Below are 6758 nucleotides of genomic sequence, written 5' to 3'. Positions count from 1 at the left end.
AAGAAAAACAAATATTAATTTATATTTATCTTTAAGTTGCACTAATAAAATTAAAAAATATTGTTATTTTTATTGTTTGTCTTAATCATATTCAAATCATATTTACTTAGATTAAATAATTTAAAAATAAATAAAATTAAATGCGTTTTGATAACTTTCAAATTATTTTAATTTTAAAATAAAGTTTTATTGAATTATAATGAACTAATTTTTTTTATTTTTTGTTTGTTTATGTCATGGGTCGGCAAACTTCGACCCGCAGGCTAACTGCTGCCCGTAAAGGGTAAATCTGCGGCACGCAAGCACGTTTTTTTTTTAATGGAGTGCAGTTCGCAATAGAAAGTTTTGTGTCCTACAAGCACGTAAATGTGGTCCAGTGAGCAAAATTATGTTTGAAGTTTTATTTTTCCGGTAATTTTGTTTAAGTTGATTAGTTTTGTTTTTAGTTCCGGTATACAGTTTTAAAATAATTATAAGGCTTTACTGTTTTAGCTAAACAATGTGAAAAATACAGATAAGCATTTTTTTCAATTTCATAATAATTTTCTTTTTACAGCAGCAAGTAATTATCTAAAAAAAAAAAACAGTGTAAAGAGTACTTTAATTTAGTAAGTGAGTTATACAATAACTTTTTGTAAATAAACTAAATGCAATTGTTGTCCATTTTGTACAAAATTAATGCACAGTAATTAATTAAAATGTCGTTTCTTAACAGTTTAGGTATACTTTATAAATGTCTTTATACCAAAGTATCTTTTATAGTATTTTATTACTAAATGTTATAATTGTTTGACGAAAATCAATTAATTTGATTTCTTAGTAGTTTTCTTAGGACCTGAAATTAATTCTATGCACACAAATGCAAAAATATGATCATATTTTAAACAATTTTTTCTTTAATACTTTAGTTTTATTAATCTTAAATTATGCATAACTTTCTAACACTACTGTTTTTACATGTAATATATAAGTGTGTTAATACACATTTAAAACAATATATACGATATAAATTATAATAGTTTTTGTTAGGTAAACACTTTTAATTTTTTAAAATGTTTTTTAGCAAATCAAGTAAGTTTTATGCGTTGTATACTAATATAAACAGTTGCTGTTTTTTTTGGTACTCATTTTTAATACAACCTAGATTAAGAGATGGTAATTTAAAAAATTTATATGTTGTTTATCACAGTAGTTCGAATTCAAGCACAAAAAGGAATAATATTCATTTAGATAACTAATTACTGTATTTTTTCTTCTTTTAGTCAAATTATGCTGCAATTCCCTTCAATTGTAGCTTCTAACTTGAAATACCACAAAGGTTTAATTACAAAGTATGAAAACATGTAGTGTATATACAGTGTATTTATTTTATACAAACTATATTATTAAAAGTTTTTTTTTGTGTTGATCTCAATTTTGATAGTCTAAACCGACTAAAAAAAAACAACAATAATCTTTAATGGAGTAACTTCTCTCAATAGTTTATCAAAGTTATTAGTCGTAAAAAATAGTTGCATTAATAATAAGTCTAAATTGTAAACAATTTATTGAGAATTGATTTTAATAAATTGATAAAAAAAATTAAAAGAAATAAGCTTACATATTAAAATTAAAATATGTTCTTATGTGGGCTATTGATTTTAGTGGGCCAACATCTAAAGTTTCACTTGGGTCAGGTTGACTTTCTAATGGTAGATTGTCAACCTGACCTTTTTGTTCATATGTTTCCTGCAGGCGTGGTGACCTTCTAACAGGCTTATGTTTAGGACCCGCTGCAGGCAACTTATCATTAATACTATCTAAGTTGGACATAATAACTTTAAAGTACTAACTTGTAAATTACCAGTAGATTCTATCTATAAAATACTTAATGCTCATCTAAGCTACTTTATATAAACTAGACAAGACAGTTTTGAGTAATGAATCTTTTATATAAAGCACAACAAAAAATATTAGCATATTCAAAGTTATAAATTGCTATGTAAACACTTTAAAAATTGTACACCAGTTGAAATATTGACTTTTAAAACAAAACAACATATACAATAAACATTAACAAAATAAGTTCAAGAGAAGTTGTTGCTTCCAGCTGCACACAAAATTATCTGACTAACTGCTTGAATGCCACTGTATTGTCATATCTTGATGTTTTATTTCACCAGTATTTAGTTTGAAACATTTCTTCATTGTACAAATATGGGCCTTTGTTGTTTGGCTCTTGTATTAAGGGTCCAAAAAATTAATGACGCATAGAATTTGCAGCGTTTCATTGCGCTCACATATTTTTAATTCGAGATAAATTTTTATAACATCTGTCTTTATAAGTTTTTATCAAAGTATAAATTAAAAACATCTTTACAGTTTCCTTTAGAGCAAACCGTTTTATTAATTGCTACTTCAGATTAAAAATAAAATATAATTTTTTGCTCTAAATAATTACAATACTTAACGCATAGCTCAAATAAAAACTTTTCAGTTTTTGAAAGTTTATTAGAATGTGAGTATTCATAAACTTCGAGTGTAAACAGGACACGTTTAATGTTAAACATTTCACTGTTGATATTTCTCAAATGAAACAAGAGATCAGTGAAAAATTTAAACAGCTTAAACTGTCTGAAAAAACAAACTCAATATGAAAAACTATACATAGATTTATTCCAAAGTTCAAAGTTTAGTTTTAAGTTTTATTAGTTAAAAAAATGTGTAACATAATATCAAATTGCACTTGATAACTGTTAAATTTTTATTATAAGTTTTTAGCTAAATATCTTGTACATCCTAGCATTTAAGAGAAAGCTCGCACGGTCAAGTGTTCTACTAATGCAAGTTAAGATTAGAAGAAAGTAAAGAGCAGATAGAATAACTGATGAAATGTTGAACAAAGTTTATATTTTTGCTATAAACAGCCACAGACATTTACTAATCATTATATTATTTTATACGGTAAGTGGTGGAGGCAATCTAACCACAATCTGGTGCGGTAAACCTGTTATTTAAGAATACACTTTTTTATTGTTTGATTGTTTTTTGCAAAGTCTTTTTTAACAATGTTTTCTATCATAAATATATTTAAAAATTTAGTTTCAAGCAGCTCATTTTCAACTGTATTTAAGGTGGGTAATTTAAAAGATTATATATGTAAATGCTTACATCTATCTTAGCTTACAAAATCTCAGCTTGTACTAAACATTTTTGAAACAGTCGGTTATAAAGTTGTTCATGTTTTTTAACTATAATATATCTTATTTTATTTAAATGTAAGTTAACTTAATCTAATCGTTATTTTAAATGTATTCATACTGATAACAAATTGATTGTTAGTAAAACTAAGAATAACATTTAACATTTATTTCGTTATGTTAAATTGTTAAGCTGAACTTCTACTGAAGTTTTATATAAGAAGATGCGACGATTTGTAAAAAAAAATAAAGTGGAACGATAAAACAAATGGCACAAGACCTAAAATACCTTTTAGATTGTGGGAATGACTTGCCCATATACACGCATGATTCGGGATAATTTGCTTTTCTTTTTGATGAAAATTTCCATTTGCACGGAAACTTCCTATACTTTAATCAAAGGCTTGTGTAACAAACTTTTCAAGTCTGAAAAATTTCATTTTAAATGTGAAGTTTAATACTCAAAAGAATATGTGCCTATCAAAATGACAGGTGAATGACACTTTCATAACAATAGTATTAAACGTACCGTATAAAACCAGTTATTAAGCATTATATCTAGTTGGTTGATAAACTAATTATTAAACCAGTAAAATTAAACTTTTTAACGACTTAATTTTCATAATATACTAGTTTAACATATTGCGTTTGCTTTTGCTAAAAGTTCTGCATAACTCATGTTTAACAAAAAAACATTTTGTAAAGAATTCTTCTCGTAACGTATAAAAAACAAATTTCAAAAATTTTCATACTTGTGGTATAAACAAAACCTACTCGTTAAATTACAAACTACTCTAACCGATTAAGTATTGATTTAAAAAGCTATTTTATTTTAAGTTAAGAGTTGTATTATATAGACGTTTCAATTCATCTATTTGTTTTGAAATTTACTAGTAGGTTGTTTCTAACCTTTTAAAACTAATTATGATGTTTTGAAATATTTGTTAAACAAGGCTAATAAAATGAATTGAAATTCTTCACCATGTTCTATAGGTTTATCAAATCTTATAAATCCTATAAAAAATCAAAACCTAGTTGTTGCAGCCAAACTGTAGTTAAAGTAAAATTAAGATAATCAGATTTTTAACACAACAAATTTAAAATTTAGTTAAACAAAATGTTTTAGTACATTGAGCTGGAAATATTGCGACAATTATTATTTTTTTCTTATTGTGAGACCTTAATATTACTAAACTTCAGTTTTATAAATAAAAATTAATTTTTAGATGTATAATGAGCTTATTTTTTAAATAACTATTTATAATAATTTACACTTAGAACCTATTCAATTAAATAAAAATAAACCATACTATTAAATAAAACAAAGTTATAACCTTAACTTTTGTGGTATGTCCTAATATAACGTACATACAGTTGCTTGTATATTGTTAATACACAAAATATTGTTTTTCTACTAATAACATAAATTCTAGTTTAAACTTAGTTGTTTTAAATATACTATCATGTTTAATAATAAATAGTTGCTTAACAACTGAATGAAAATAATTTATTTTGAATTTTAAGAGAGTTTTTTAGGTTATTACCCGTACTTAGTATTTTAAGTTAAGTAAAACTTAGTTTGATTTAAAAATAAATTTAAATATGACTCAAAAATTATATACATACTCATCTTGTACACTACTGAATAAAAAAAAATAGTCTCATTTTTTTATGTAATTTACTACAAGGTTGGTATATTGTTTATTTAAAAAAAAGTGTTCAAAATATTTGGTCATAGAAATCGGTGAACGAAAAACCTTTAGGTTATCGAGTCGTACACCACGGATATCTTTAGACGTCTTTTCCAGGAATACTTAAAGAAGTACTTGAAGTTTTAATCGTATTTAAAAAAAAGGATTACTTAATTAAACAAATATTACATCAACGCAACGTACTTAGTATACATAAAAAACTTTCTATGCATTATTTTCACTCGACCTTTTTTTTTTGTTTTATTACTTGTTTAACTTTTATAGCAAATCAAACTCTAGTTTATATATTCCGATTAATGTAATTTAAGTAATGACATTTTCAATACAAATTTTTAGAAGCTTGTGAAAATTATAAATTTTAGTTATTTACAAATAAGGTATTTTCATAAGTATCAAAAAAATATTACAATGTAAAATGATGTTTATTTTAAATTATTTGTATATAAAAAACTAATTATTTGTTTATAGTCATAATCAAAACTTTTAATACCAACGCATCTTAGCAAAGAACTATAACTAAGCAATCATTTCATTATTAACGTTTAATGCGACAAGTTTTTTTCAGAAAAATTTTTTTTTATTGCAAAACAAATTTTTAGACAATATTCTTGTTTTTAATAGTTTGTTTACAAAAACTTTATGTAAAACTTATATTTTTTAGTAGTTGGTATGTGTCAATATAAAATAACTTTTTAATTTTAAACTTGACGAAGTGTCTTCACTAGGTCTGTCTCATGTTTTTTTAAGTTATTTCTTAAAAAACACAAAAATTATAAACTAGATTTAAAAAAAAAAACATTTTTTTATAATGTAATATGATAAATACTGTTTCCTTTAGATAGTCTTGTATTAATTACTATAGTTAGTTGATAAAGTCAAAATTAAGATTTCATAACAATATGTACATTGAAAAACAAAATCAGAAGAAAGTTGTGTAGTCTAATTTGTTTCAAAAAATATTATTTTGGTTTTTTAGTTATAAACAGAAAATTCCGACTTCGAAAAATAGTTGATAGGTTTGCATTATTGTTGTTTAAAAGATAATTTTGCTTTCATATCTCCTTGTGACGTAATAAATGAATACTACAATTTGTCGCATGGCAGTTTAATGTACAAATTAAAGAAAACTTGATTAATGCGAATGTTATCCATTTTAATGCGATATATTTCGTCATTTTAAAAGCCTATGTTAACAAGGCAAATAATTACTGTGAGTTATTTAACATTTAGCATTATTATTCGCTATAAATTCAGCATCACTCTTGTTAAAAAAAATTTGGCAAACAAATCTTCTACATATAATTTAGAAACATACAAAAAACAAAATTTGTCATGTTTTATGATAAATACAAAAACAATCGAACGAACTACAAACTACCCTAACCAATAAAGAGTATGAAAGACTAGTTTAAAGGCTGAATATTATATTCCATTTAAGTTTTTAGTAATTTTATTAATAAACTACAACTAGGTTTTTTCTATGCTACTAAAAAAGTTTACGATGTTGTAAAAGATTTGTTTAAGAATACTGCTTAAACTTTTTTTTAAATTCTTAAACATCTTCTATCGGTTTATATAACTTCCTAAATTAAAAAAAAAATTAAAATCTAGTAAATGCAGCAAAATTTCGGTAACAATAGAGCTTATAAAGTTAAAGTTCTTAAGATAAGGTTTCTGTTGTAAATTTATGTCTAAGTATCTTAGCAAATACTTAACAGTGTCAAACAAAAAAAAACTGAATGTAATTATTTAGAAAACAAGAGGTATAAAAAAGTATTAAAATAAAAGTTGTATGTCAACATTTATTTAAAATAATTGTTTAAATGCTTTAAAAAAAATTGTTCAACTTAAATAGAGAGACTTATCA

Source organism: Thalia democratica, chromosome 2 (genome assembly GCF_965202585.1).
Source record: "Thalia democratica chromosome 2, ktThaDemo2.hap1.1, whole genome shotgun sequence".
NCBI lineage: Eukaryota > Metazoa > Chordata > Thaliacea > Salpida > Salpidae > Thalia > Thalia democratica.
Note: the sequence above shows the minus strand (reverse complement) of the source record.